This window comes from Blastomyces dermatitidis, assembly GCF_000003525.1.
Source record: "Blastomyces dermatitidis ER-3 genomic scaffold supercont1.3, whole genome shotgun sequence".
In the NCBI taxonomy this organism is placed as follows: Eukaryota; Fungi; Ascomycota; class Eurotiomycetes; order Onygenales; family Ajellomycetaceae; genus Blastomyces; species Blastomyces dermatitidis.
This window is the reverse complement of record NW_025544776.1, coordinates 4,740,944-4,756,687: the sequence shown is the minus strand read 5'-3', so window position 1 is coordinate 4,756,687 and position 15,744 is coordinate 4,740,944. Positions and strand designations below refer to the sequence as shown.

The 15,744-nt window shown below is 27.6% G+C and overlaps 1 pseudogene across 1 annotated transcript; it reads left to right on the top strand.

The window, feature by feature from the left end:
- Window positions 1–1,959: 1,959 nt before the first annotated feature.
- BDCG_16712 lies at window positions 1,960–2,048 on the top strand (annotated as a pseudogene). The gene has a single exon. The product of its transcript is annotated as a tRNA-OTHER (tRNA).
- Window positions 2,049–15,744: the final 13,696 nt, after the last annotated feature.

Here is a 15,744-nt window from a genome sequence, read left to right as displayed (position 1 = left end):
CAATAGTCATTTTTAATCATAGTTATTAATATCTCTATTATATAATTCTCAGTATGACTACTGATCAATGATTTAAATTCAATTAATATCTCTTAATAAGTTCAGTTCTCATCAATGTAATAATATGTAACTTTTATAAATGTAAGATTGTTTATACTAGTTCATGCATTCACTGTGAGAGACACTCTTTGATAATTCTTCAACTCTGATTCTAGATATTGTATATTAACTTTGTAGTATATCTCAAGATTGAACTGAAGACAGAATCAATGTGAAATATGAAGATTTGAATTAAGTATTTGAGAAAGTGTTCAGAATTCAGGATTTTCAATTAATTGAAGAGAAAGATTCAGAGATATACACATGTGAAGTAATTATTCACAGAAGTTATCAGATGAGAGTTATGAAATCAGAGTACTGATACAGAGTCATTTTCACATAATTTTCTTCAAATTAGAAAGTTAGTATTATCAAAAATCATTATTTGATAGAGTAACTTATCAGCTCAGTAGTAATTTTCTGATTATTTTTCTTTTATTATCTGCATTCTGATGACTTTAGATATTAGAAAATTTCTTCAGAGTTATGATCAGTTTATGATGAATGTTTCTGAATGAAGTTACAGTGATTATAGTAGAGAGATGACTCTTCAGTAATCTACAGTACAATCTGTTGATAATTATTTCATAGTTCATCTCAGTATTTATGTTGAGTTTTTCATAAATTTCATGACCTGAAATCAGATGTGAAGAATTAAGTAATTATTTATCATAATTGAAAGAGAGTATTCTGTGTTGAATTGTAAACAATATAGACTTTGTAATTCACAGTGATTTCTTGAAGAGTTTGTAAATCTTTAATAGAAGTAAAAGAAGTGAAAGAAGTGAATTCAGAAGATATAATAATAATTTGAGAAAGATGATAATTTATTTTCTATAACTGATCATCAATGTAGACTGACTGTGTAACCGTGTCTGAGACCAGGCTCAGATTTTTTAATAGTTTCATCATCAATTCAACTGATCTCATTACACAGTTTTAACATTAGATAGTAGTCTCATACTGTTTCAGTGAGACTTACTGTCTACTCTTATCACATTTTCCAAATGAGACCATGATTTTCACTTCTCAATTTAAATTATTTTTATTGCTTTAAATGACTTTAAATCTTATTTGAGTGTTATCAAAAAGTGTTACTTTTTAAAAAATTAAAAATAGTCTAAAAAAAACCTTAAAATGTCTAAAAATAGTAACTTTATATCAAGAATGAGACTAAATAGAATCAAATAAGATCACTTTCTCATTTTTTTCAAGTTATGGTTTCATTTTAAGATCTGATATATAGTCACTTTACATGTTTTTTTGATAGGCAGTCCCAGCGGGATTCACGCCAAGAAATGTATAAGATCAGATTAAATGAAATCAAATGTGAAATTCATGATTCCAGCAGCCAGTCTACACTGATGTGTGTAAGAAGAATTAATATAAGAGAAAATAATCTTGTTTCTTAACTTAGTTATAATTTTAGTACTAACTCAGATTGAATATCATTGATATATAAAAGTAAATAAACAATCTTGATTAATCTCTATCATATTTCTTGAAATATATTAATATTGTGAAAGAGAGCATTACTAAATTACATTATCAGATAATATTATTAAAAATATATTAATATTATGAATATCAATGTTGAAAAAATGTTGATACTTATACATTATAGTGATTTATGAATCATGATAGTTAAATATATATATATATATATATATTGTTTCTGACTTGATTACAACTTGTACAATAATTTTTAAAAACTCAAAATTAATTTCAATTATTAATAATTATGAACTTATAACTAACTAATATAAAAAGAAAAAAACTTTTTCTACTTATTATCTTTCTTCTCTTTCTCATTCTTCTTATCATTCTTTATAATCTACTTCTCATTCTTCTTCTTCTTCTGCCCCGGTGGCCGAATGGTTAATGCGGCCACCTGGTAGCGCCTTGGCGTGGGAAACCAAGGCGCGTGGGTTCGAAACCCGCAGGGGATACATTAAATCCGGAACTCAAGCACCTCAGGTTCCTAATAAATACAGAGGTGTACAAATCACTTCAATGAATCGCTCTATGTTCCTGAGCTGGGAAGTTATTATCGCATGTATCTAATTGTCACTCCTTTGTATTTTCCTATGTTCTTGTTATCTTGGCGTGGTCTCAACACCTGTATTTCCTCCTGTATAACCAACACTTGACCTGTATTTAACATCACGCAAGGACTCATCATAAGCTCCGCTTGCATATGAGTATAATGGAAGAATAATAATAATAATAATAATTCTTCTTCTTCTTCTTCTTCTTATCTGAGATGATAATCATCTCAAAATCTCTCTCTAATGCCTTCTCAGAGAAGAGTTTCTGCTACTTTCTCTTAGCCAGATTAATCTGTACTTCAAAATCCCGCATTTTCTGATCTGCTGTCTCAGATTTCATCTCAGTTATAAGCAGATTGACATGCTCAGAGAGCAGAGCTGTCTTCTCAATATTCTAAATTATAGAGTGTATTCAAGATCTGAACAAGACCTCAATTCTCTTCTTCTCTGTCAGCTTCTGCTAATCAATTAGAGAACAGAAGTATTATTAAAAATCATTATCTCTCAATAAATAAAAAACTTATCAGTTTTGACTTCTTTATCTCTTACTTTAACATCTTCTTAATTATCTTCTGCTGCTGTTTATTTACAGTAATACTCTTCTTCTCTCTCTCTCTCTTTATCTTAGTCTTAAATTATTCTCAGAACTTCTTCTGATCTCACTGCTACTGTATAAGACTCTTCACTATCTTCTTCTTCAATCTCTCACAGATGATGTTATTCACATTATTTCTATACTTAGTTCAGTCTAAATCTATTAGAAGTATTACTTAAAATCATTATTATTCTACTCTCTTACAGAGTCTCTTCAAGATATTATAATATGTCTTATAATCTGTCTTCTCTTACTTAAATATCTTCTTCTTCTCTTTCTTCAATCTGTGACAGTGCTCATGTGCCTTGATGATCCGCAGAACTGCAGAATATTTGAAGAGAGATAACATGATTAATTTCAGTGAGTATTAAAGAGAGATGAAGGCAGAAGAGATAGTCAGAAATGATATAATAATAATAATAATAATAATAATAATAATAATAATGATAATAATAATGATGATAGTAATGATGATGATGATAATAATGATAATAATGATGATAATAGTGATAATAATAATGATAATGATGATGATGATGATAATAATGAAAGAGAAAGTGTATTGAAATATATTACTAACTTATCAAATATAAAGAGACTTAAAGAAAATATTAACAGCTTTCAGTGATGTACAGAAACAGGTACAGTGTTGTATAGTAACATTATCTTCATTCAATACATGCACTGTTAATATTCTTTGTATACAGTTATCATATAATCTGTATCAGAAATACATGCAGCAAACAGATCTTTGTTACTAGAATAAATAATTACAGCAATTCTCTATTTTCATATTATAAAGATAAGTTATTCTTATTTCTTTCTTCTCTCTTTTCTCTTCTTCAATCAATCACTAATTTCAAGCTGATATGAAAACTATTAAAACACTCTCAGAAACTCTCAAATTGAAGAGTATAGACTAATCAAATTTCAAATATAGAAGAAATCAAATTATCTTCTACAGATTCAATTACTCACTCTCTCTCTTAAATAAAACAGCAGTCATATCCCCCTAGACTGGCCGCTGAAATCATGAATTTCACATTTGATTCAATTTGATCTGGTCCCATACATTTCTTGGCGTGAATCCCGCTGGGACTGGCTATCAAAAAAACAGATAAAGTGACTATATATCAGATCTTAAAATGAAACCATAACTTGAAAAAAATGAGAAAGTGATCTCATTTGATCTCATTTAGTTTCATTCTTGGCATAAAGTTACTATTTTTAGACATTTTAAGGTTTTTTTTAGACTATTTTTAATTTTTTAAAAAGTAACACTTTTTGGTAACACTTAAATGAGATTTAAAGTCATTTAAAGCAATAAAAATAATTTAAATTGAGAAGTGGAAATCATGGTCTCATTTGAAAAATGTGATAAGAGTAGACAGTAAGTCTCACTGAAACAGTATGAAACTACTATCTAATGTTAAAACCGTGTAATGGGATCAGTCGAATTGATAATGAGACTATCAAAAAATCTGGTTCTGGTTTCAGACACGGTCACACGGTCAGTCTACATTCCCCTCCCTCTCAATCAAACAAAACATGGCCTGTGAAAAGCGAGTATCACGCCAGGTCATAATGACTAACACAGCCTCAGCATGCAGAGCTGTATATACACAGTATGTACTGAACTGAGAGACTGCATGAGTTACAAACTGATGACAGCATCTCAGAAAGAGCTGTGCAGCGTGAGAAAGCTGCAACTCTCAGTTACATGCACAGAGAGTGAATTACTGCAGTAAGTGCATGTGTATTAAAGTAATGCTTTTTAATAATACTCAGTCTCTGATATGATGAAAATAGAGTCTCTCTGTGAGATTCATTTCTATCAGAAGTCAGAAAATCTTATATTTTTCAAGATTATCTTCGCACATCTTATCTATGAAATTTATGAGAAGAATCATTGATTTCAGTATTCTGTTCTTGATATTATTCAAGTGACAGCAGAGTTCATTCTGATCACACTTTTTAAGTGTATATTTTCTAATTATTCACATTTATATAGATATATACTGATTATTTATTAGATGATATTAAAATAATAACTTATTACAGCTATGTTACTCTCACTGTGAGAAATACATGATTGATAATAAATATTATAAAGACTCTGAGAAGTAAGTATTTTAAAAGTGCTGTGACTCTGTGATCTTGATTTTTTTTTATTTTTATTTTTTATTTTTTTATTTTTCTTTATTTTTTTTTTCTTTCTCTTCTTTTTTTCTTTCTCTTTTTTTTTTTTTTGTTGTGATTTTTTCTTATTGTTTTATTTTTTGTTTTTTTATTATTTTTTATATTTTATATATTTTTTTTAATTAAAATGATATTAATTATGATCTGTGTTTAGAAAAGTAATAATATTTAATAACACTCTTTATTGAATTTTCAACAAATGAGTACTATGTTATAATATTATGTAAGTAAGAAATGATTTCATAATTTCATTTGATATCATTTTCAATAATGAAATCAGAATGAAAATGTAACTAAGAATTCAAACATATTCTTTATCTGAGACTAGATTTTTATTTGAAAAGTGAATCTGAAATCTTTAATATTTGAAATAATGTGATTTGAAATCAATGTAATGAACACAAATTATGATCAGAAGTAATGCTTTTAGATAACATGACAACTGTAAAGTTTGATTCTGATCTCAGACACGGTCACACAGTCAGTCTAGTTATATATAGATTATCTCATTCTGTGATAGTATATTATTCAAAAACATGAATACATAGTTAATTGATTCAATCTTTCATTCTTTGATAGTTAATATAGTGAATGAACTGTGTGATGTAGACTCTGATATCACTGCAGTATACAATCTTGTATAATGAATACTCTGCTATTGCAAGAACTCTCTAATCACTCAGTGAGCTCTAAAGTAAATGATTTCTTTCTTATTATTGAATTTTCAATTATATACTTATTTATCTGTAAGAATATTCATTTTCAGAGCCTTTTTAATAATAATATATATCTTCTTCTATTCAAATATCTTAATCTTCTTTTTCATTGTCTCATGTTAATAGTCTCAGTCTGAGCTTCTCTTGACTTTCATCAGTGTAGTTGATCAGTCTGTCAGAATACTTAGAACAGAATTATTCTTATTAATAAAGTCTTCAGACTCTTCATTCACAACAAGCTGTATTTTATTATCTAGAAGATAGATTGAATCAATTACACTCTCTAAGTTCTTATTAATAATTATCTTCAAAACATCTGACTTTTTCTTTATTAAATGTTATAATAAGCAGTGCTATCATTCTTCTCTGATATCTAGACTATTTAATTTATTAGATAATTTATTGAAGTCTCTCACTGTATTTACAGATGTATTTGCATTCATGTCAAGAGCTTTATCAAATATAATATCTCATGCAATCTTAAGATAACATGCAACAGAAACTCTCATATAATATTAATATAATTCTTGATATTTAATCAGCTGTCATTTCTTACTATCAGTTCTATCTACAAGCTTATTCAACACTTTCAAATCCTTCTTATAGATCTTGCATCTTTATCTCTATATTCAATGAATAGAAGATTGCATCTCAGTTCAAGCTTTAAAAGATATAAGTAATGTTTCTTTCTTATATTCAAATATCTTTTTTGATATTGAGAATGTGTTAATTATCATGATCATGACTTATATTACTTCATCTCAAAGTTCTCTTTCTAATTCACTATTAAATAGTAGACTTCATGTCTTTTCTATAACTATTCAATTTGTGTGTTTCACTGAGCTATTTGATTGTGATATATCAGATGTAGTCATTTCATATACTATTTCTTTACTCTGATAGTAGATCTTAAGTTCTTGACTTTTAAACTCTTCTTCATCATCTCAGTATAGAATTTCAACTTAATATTATATAGTTATCTTAATATCTGTGATAAAATTCATTAATCTTGTGGTAGATTCTTTCTTTTCTATCATAAGAATTACTTACGTATAACAGATTGTATTGTTCATTATACTCAATCAGTAGCTTACACTCTCTCTAGTGAGAGTATCATTTTCATTAAAAAGTGTTTTTTCATCCCCTGTCAGATTAATAAAGAATCTCATTATCAGCTTAACAGCTTATGTCATAGATGTAAAGATTAGACATGTTATTTTTATCTAAACACAGATCTTACAGAATGATAAAGCTCTGTCACTCTTTATTCTCATTTCTAGACATGAATCTGCTGTCATTTTTACAATATTCATGGAATTCAGATGTTCTAGCTTTTGATGCTATTATATCATTATAAGTTCTATAATCTTTGTATCATTTCTGTTAGATAGTGTTAATATTATATCATCTTTCACCTGTAATGTATTCACAGGTTCAAAATCATCATTGAGTATAGCAAACTGAATCAAGTCTCTGTATATAACTGGTTTTTTCATCTTATAGATATCATTCTCATTTAATCTTACTGTAAATGAGAACATGCAGTCAGAAGACATAATTAACATAGTATAATTATTCTTATATATTAACTACTTATAGATATAACTCTGATATACAAGCTTACTTATACTCATGAGATTCACTTCTAACTTCAGAATATAGTGAACATTATTTAATAGTATATTCATTTCTTTCACTGAAATCTTTGTATCTTCTATAGCTGCAGTAGAGATCATCATTTCATCTGCTATTTTCAACATTACTTTCACCTTCTGAGATTTTATCATGACAAGATCTCTGTGAGATGTGATATAAGTAGACTGACCGTGTGACCATGTCTGAGACCAGAATCAAACTTTACAGTTATTATATTACTTAAAAGTATTACTTCTGATCATGATTTGTATTCATTACATTAATTTCAAATCATGTTATTTCAAATATTAAAGGTTTCAGATTCACTTTTTAAATAAAAATCTAGTCTCAGATAAAGAATATATTTGAATTCTTAGTTATATTTTCATTCTGATCTCATTATTGAGAATGATATTAAATAAGATCATGAAATTATTTCTCACTTACATAATATTATAACATAGTGCTCATTTGTTGAAAATTCAATAGAGAGTATTATTAAATATTATTACTTTTCTGAATATATATTATAATTCATATAATTTTAATTATGAAAAAAATGTAAAATATAAAAAAAAACAAAAAATAAAAAACAAAACAAAAACAAGAAAAAATCACAATAAAAAAAAAAAGAAAAAGAAAAAAATAAAAAATAAAAATAAAAAAAATCAAGATTGCAGAGCTACAGCACTCTTAAAATACTCACTTCTCAGAGTCTTTACAATGTTTATCATTAATTATATATCTCTCACAGTGAAAATAACACAGCTGTAATAAGTTATTATCTTAACATCATCTAATAAATAATCAGTATATATCTGTATAAATGTGAATAATTAGAAAATATACACTTAAAAAGTGTGATCAGAGTGAACTCTGCTGTTACTTGAATAATATCAAGAATAGAATACTGAAATTGATAATTTTCTTCATTAATTTCACAGACAAGATATGTAAAGATGATTTTAAGAAATATAAGATTCTCTGACTTCTGATAAAAACAGATCTTATGAAGAGACTCTATTTTCATGATATCAGAGACTGAGTATTATTAAAAAGCATTACTTTCATGCAATGTATATACACTTACTGTGATGATTCACTCTCTGTATATATGACTAAGAGTTACAGCTTTCTCACACTGCATGACTCTCTCTGAAATGCTGCTGTCAGTTTGTAACTCACACAGTCTCTCAGTTCAGTATACACTGTGTGTATACAGCTCTGTGTACTGAGACTGTGTTGATCATTATAACCTGGCATGATACTCACTTTTCACAGACTATGTTTTATTTAAAGAGAGAGAGAAGACATGACTGTTATTTTATTAAGAGAGAAATGAATAATTAGTATTATTAAATGTAATTTAATTCATCTGTATTTAAAATTTGATTAGTCTATACTCTTCAATTTGAGAATTTTTAAGAGTGTTTTAATAGTTTTCATATTAGCTTGAACTTAGTGATGAGTTAAAGAAGAAGAGAAAAGAAAAGAGAAGAAAGAAATGAGAATAACTTATCTTTATAATATAAAAATAGAGAATCATAATAATCATTCTCTCTAGTAATAAAGATCTGTTTTCTGTATGTATCTCTGATATAGATTATATGATAAATGTATATAAAGAATATCAATAGTGTATGCATTGAATGAAGATAATATTGCTATATAACACTGTAGCTATTTCTGTATATTTCTGAAAGCTGTTAATAGTTTCTTTATCTCTTTATATTTGATAAGTTAATAATATATTCTGATGCACTTCTTCTTTCATCATCATTATCATCATCATCATTATTATTACTATTACTATCATCATCATCATCATTATTATTATCATTATTATTATATTATTGCTAGCTGCCTTCTCTGTCTTCATCTCTCTCTCAACACTTATTAAAATCAATCATGTCATCTCTCTTCAAATATTCTGCGGTTCTGCGGATCATCAAGGCGCATGAGCATTATCACAGATTGAAGAGAGAGAAGAAGAAGATATTCAAGTGTGAGAAGACAGATCATAAAACATATTATAATATCTTGAAGAGACTCTGTAAGAGAGTAGAATGATAATGATTTTAAGTAACACTTCTAATAGATTTAGACTCAACTAAGTATAAAAATAATACAGATGACATCATCTATGAGAGATTGAAAAAGAAGATAGTGAAGAGCCTCATACAGCAGCAGTGAGACTAGAAGAAGTTCTAAGAATGATTTAAGATCAAGATGAAGAGAGAGAGAGAGAAGAAGAGTATTACTATAAATAAGCAACAGTAGAAGAAGATTGAGAAGATATTAAAGTAAGAGATAAAGAAGTCAAAACTGATAAGTTTTTTATTAAGAGATAATAATTTTTGATAACACTTCTGTTCTCTAATTGATTAGCAGAAGCTGACAGAGAAGAAGAGAATTGAGACCTTGTTCAGATCTTAAATACACTTCATGATTCAGAATATTAAGAAGACAGTTCTACTCTCTGAGCATGTCAATCTGCTTACTACTGAGATGAAACCTGAGATAACAGATCAGAAAATACAGAATTTTAAGACACAGATTGACCTGACTGAAGAGAAGCAGTGAGAATTCTTCTCTGAGAAGACAGCAGAGAGAGATTTTAAGATAATTATCATCTCAGATGAGAAGGAGAAGAAGAAGAATAAGAATGAGAAGTGAATTATAAAGAATAATAAGAAGAATAAGAAAGAGAAGAAAGATAATGAGTAGAAAAAGTTTTTTTCTTTTTATATTAATTAATTATAAGTTCATAACTATTAGTTAATAATTAAAATTAATTTTGAGTTTTTAAAAATTATTGTACAAGTTGTAATCAAGTCAGAAACAATATATATATATATATATATATTTAACTATCATGATTCATAAATCACTATAATGTATAAGTATCAACATTTTTTCAACATTGATATTCACAATATTAATATATTTTTAATAATATTATCTGATAATGTAATTTAGTAATGCTCTCTTTTATAATATTAATATATTTCAAGAAATATGATAGAGATTAATCAAGATTATTTATTTACTTTTATACATCAATGATATTCAATCTGAGTTAGTACTAAAATTATAACTAAGCTAAGAAAGAAGATTATTTTCTTTTATATTAATTTTTCTTACACACATCAGTAATCAGTTATTGAAAATAAATTATTTTCTTTCTTAAATTATTATCATGTCTTCTGAATTTACTTCTTTCACTTCTTTTACTTCTATTGAAGATTTACAAACATTTCAAGAAATCACTGTGAATCACAAAGTCTATGTTATTTATAATTCAACACAGAATACTCTTTTTCAATTATAATGAATAATCACTTCATTCTTCAAATCTGATTTCAGGTTATGAAATTTATGAAAAACTCAACACAAATACTGAGATAAACTATAAAATAATTATCAACAGATTGTATTACAGATTACTGAAGAGTTATCTCTGTACTACAATCACTGCAACTTTATTCAGAAACATTTATTATAAACTGATTATAACTCTGAAGAAATTTCCTGACATCTGAAGACATCAGAATGCAGAGATATTAATAACTGTGATTAAAAATAACTATTGAAATATTAGTCTCAGTCTTCTTACAATTACAACTGATAATGCTGTGAATCACTACACTATAATGAACAGCTTGAAGTAAAAATTGACTTTGTATTTCTGAAATGATAAACAAGGTCATATTCTCTGCATTGCTCCAGCGCTCCACCACGAACTCGCTCAATTTTTAGAATAAGAACCCGCCGATAGATCCATCGAAAAGCCCTCGATCATACGAGCATTTTGACCCCATCGCCGACCGCATACCCCGTGTGGTGGTGGAGTTATCCAGCCAAATGTGAACCAGACGTTGTTCAAAACTCCTGTGTGGGATTATCCCCCGTTCACCCCTACCACCCCACAACCCTGGACCAAATTGCCATACAAATTGTAAGGCGAAGAGACCTAACCATATATGCCAATCTTCTCAATTTTGAAAGATCCCCGACCTGTAATTGTGGAGATATCTGAGAAGCATCTTTCACAAAAACCCTGTCTATCTTTGATGTTTCAAAACATCAACACCAAGTCCCACCCACGTACCACCCTTCCCAATCTGGCCCACCTCCGGCAGAAAAATACAAAAAGATACCTCAGTAATAGTATCAAGCACATAGTCAACAGACATATCTGAAGTGCATTCTCTGTGAAAAACCCTCTCTGTCTTTGATGTATCAAGATATCAACATCAAGTTCTTACTCTTGTATCACTTTTCCTGATCTGGCTCATTCTCAGCAGAAAAATACAAAGAGATATCTCAGCAACTGTACTCAATACATAATTGACAGACATAATAACTATAAAATCAGTATATCTTAAGATCTGACTGAGCCTTTAATCTCTGCATAGTGAGATATATTAAATCTAGTTTTAATATCTCAATATTCAATAGATTATGTAAGAGATTGAGAACAGCAACACTAGATTTCTATTGAATTTAAGAATTAACTCTATATTAATATAATCATTGATAAAGTCTTCTATTTTGAGATATAAATAACCAGTTTCTCTACATCTCACTGACAATATTTACATTATTATATAGAAACAGACTTATATTCTCTATAATATCAAGACTCTGAAGAGGAAAAGTCTTGATAGAGAGTATACAGTAGTGCATATCTTAGCAGTTTCTATCTCATTCTTCTACAGCAGTTAATGCAAAAAAAAAGATCTTAGAAATAGTTTTTTACTTCTCTTGAAAAAGTAAGATGTTTTTCTCTGAATTTTATATAATATTCTTACAAAGAATTAAAAACAGAGTTGTTTTCTGTCATAATTTCATATTCTTTTAAATAAGAATTACTTTTTCAGTGACTGAAGAGCTTTCATTAATACTTAATTCTTTTTTACACTCTTTATTAACTGATTTGAGTTGTATACTTGTTGTGTGAGCAGAATTGAATGATTTAGAATAAAATTAAATAGTTTTAATCAATTTCTCTGCAAAAAATTAATTTAGTTTTATCAGTTTTTCTCTCAAAAACTGTCATATTATCTGATTTATTATCAATTGATATCATACTTTTTCTCACTGTATTTTAAGAAAGAGATTGTAAAGATTTTATTGATTTATCTTAAAAATCAATTTTAGTTTATTAGATTCTCTTTAAAAATCTAACCTAGTTACTGAACTAGTGTGAAAAAAATCAGATGTTTTATATATAAAAGTCTGTTATTCTTCTTTTGAAATAGTCTGATTAACTTTTCAATTAAAAATAGACTTAGAAATCTCTTAATTGAAACAGTCTGATCAACTTTTCAATTCAAAAGAGTTTAATAAATATTCTAATTGAATTACTCTAATCAACTTTTCATTGAGTAAGAACAATGAGTTTGAAAGTACACTCAGTTGATGTGAAAAAGAATGCTTTCTCAAATGCTATTTCTGAGATTGAAATTCTGAAGAGAAGAAAGAAAGAAGAAATAGAGAAATAACAAGTTCTTGAAATACAGAAACTTGAAAAAGCAAGTAAAATTCTTGAAAAGCAGTGTCTGAGTGAGATCAATGAAGAAGTTCTATTAATTCTTCATACTCAGACTAGACAACTACAGAAAGTGATCAAGTTCAAACTTAGAATTTTAAACACAGTTCTAAAAACTTTGAAAATTTCTAATATAATTACTGACTCTTCAGTTTACTCTTCTTTCTTTTCTACTTCTTCTTCTTCTTCTTCTTTAAATCAGAAGAAAATATATACTCAAGCAGCTGAATCTGCTATCTCTAAATCTGCTGTCTCTAAATCTGCTGTCTCAAAATCTGCTCAAAATTCTGAGAAAACTGAGAAGAATACTGCTCATACTTCTATTGATAGAAGAGTGAAGAAGAAAATACAAAAAGAGAAAAATCTTCAAATCTTCAGAAATAGAAGACTTATTCTCAAAGTCTCAAATCAGGACATCTTACAGATAAATAAGCTAAACTCAAATCTTATTTTCAGAATTAGAAATGAAATCAATCAGCAGTTCTTTTCTCAGTTAATAACTAATATTAAAGTTTAAAAATCAGTTATAGCTTCAATTGAGTCATTCTTCTTTGAAAACTTCATCATTCTGATCACAATGCCTGAATTCAGTGCATAATTTCTTATTCAGAATGAGAATCTCTAAAAGTCAGCAGTAGAATCTCTGTTAAGCACAACAATTCTATCTAAGAGAGATGAAAAGTGAGATAAATTCATTCTTTATAATATTTCAGTTGAAATCTTTGACTGTGAGAAAGAAATACTACTTCTCAAAAATGAATTGAAAGAATACAATTCTATTCAACTGAGAAAAGAGTCTGTATGACTTAATTCAATTGAGTTCAGACAGAGTAGAAGAAATGCCTCTGTTCTAGTATATACAAAGACACTTGAACAATCAAGAATCTCTGAAGTAAGAGTAGCAGGTTTGAAAATGAGAGTTCATGAATACAAAGACTCAAGAATGAATCTCAAAGCTCAAACACAGTGTTCAAACTGTCAGAGATATGAACACTTTACAATCTCTTATTTCAGAGACTCTAAATACACATTCTATACTAGAGATCACAAAACTAGTGAGTATAAATGTGAAACATGCTTAAAAAGAGATGAAATATGTTAATATACTCTGCTTAAGTGCTTCAATTGCAAAGAAAAACATGTATCTAGCTCAAAAGAATGTGTATTTACTTCAAGAACTCAGAAGAACTGAAGAAAAGATGAAGCTTAAAGTGAATATAAAACTGAAGAGAAAAGTCAAGCTAGTAAATCTACAACTGTAAGCTTAAAAAGAAGAAATTCTCAACTATCTAGATCTTCAAACTTCAATTCTTCAGCTAAGTGTAAATAGAATTTGAATTCTCAAACTTCTGTTAAGATTAGAGAATTGAGAAATGACTCTGATGATAAACTAGATATAATATAAGCAGTTAAGATTCCTACTTTTCAAAATAGTTATAATCTACTATCTAATGATAGAGATTAGATTCTACTCTATCTCTACTCTCTCTTAGTATAAATATACAATAAAAATAATAAAAAAAGTTTAAAAACTCTTTAAAAATCACATTTATTTAAAATAATGTGAATAGAAACTTAAATTGTATTTATTCTTATCTTCAGATTGCATTTAAATGAAAAGTTGACTTTGTACTTCTTCAAGAATCAAACTTTGATACTGAGTAAAAGTACATTATTTCTCATTCAAGCTATTACTGCTTTCTTTCTGAAAAATCTGAGATAAAATCAAGAGTAGTGATCTATGAGAGAAAAAGATCAAGATATTAATTTAATTTGAGATTTGATATCATATCTGACTCTGATATTCTAGTGAGTGATATTATAGATAAAGAAAATGAGTTTGATACTATTCAACTTATAAATATCTATAATGAAAAGTCATTGAAAGAAAACAACAATATCTGAATAATTAATAGAGGATTTTTGAATATAACTCTCTTAAAAAACTCTATAATTACAGAAGACTTCAATGCACATCATCTCTGATGAAACTCAGAGTGTATAAGAGCAGTAAGAGCAGATAAACTGATTGAATGAACTTCTAAGTATTTAACAGATTTAGTTAACAAGTCTGATCAATAAACATTCTTTAGAAAAGACATGAAATAGAAATCTATTATAGATCTAACTTTCATGTCACAAAATTCAATTGAAAAAAGACTTATAAACTGGTTTATTGATTCAAATAAAATCTCAGAATCAGGTCATGAGATTATTTAATTTGATATTGAACTGAGTGAAAAACAGAGAAGTGAAAATCCTCTTCTCTCTAATCAGTATAATGTTGAAAAAGCTGATTGAAAAGCAGTTGAAGAAAGAGTAAAACAGCTGAAATCTGAAAGACAGAGTGAGCTCTATTAGAATCAAAGTCAAGATATCTTAAATGAAATGGTTGAGAATAGAGTAAAGCTGATTATATCTATTCTTCTAATAAGTATTGAAGAAAATATTTCAAAGGAAAAGTCTTCTGAGTATTTCAAATCTTGATGAAATGAGAATATCACTTTTAAAAGAAAGCAATTAGTCACTGCTAAGAGAGAGTGAAAGAATAACTTAATATCTAATAAAGAGTTCAAAACTATTTAAAATGAATATTTTTCAGATATTAAAAAAGTCAAAACAGATTACTGGAACAAATTTCTTGAAGAAGTATAAGAAAAAGAAGTTTTTAAAGTCTTCAACTATATTAAAACAAGAAGTGTAGCAAAGCTTTCAATCTTAGAATATGAATTTCAGAATGAATTGTATATAGCAAACTCTTTTGAGAAAAAATGTCAAGCTTTTATAAGAATTCTCTTTCAAAACTCATCATATTTAGAAGAGAAGAATATATCATTTCATGAATATATTGATGAAAATAACTGGAAATTATCTTAGCTTACATGTGATAAACTAGAG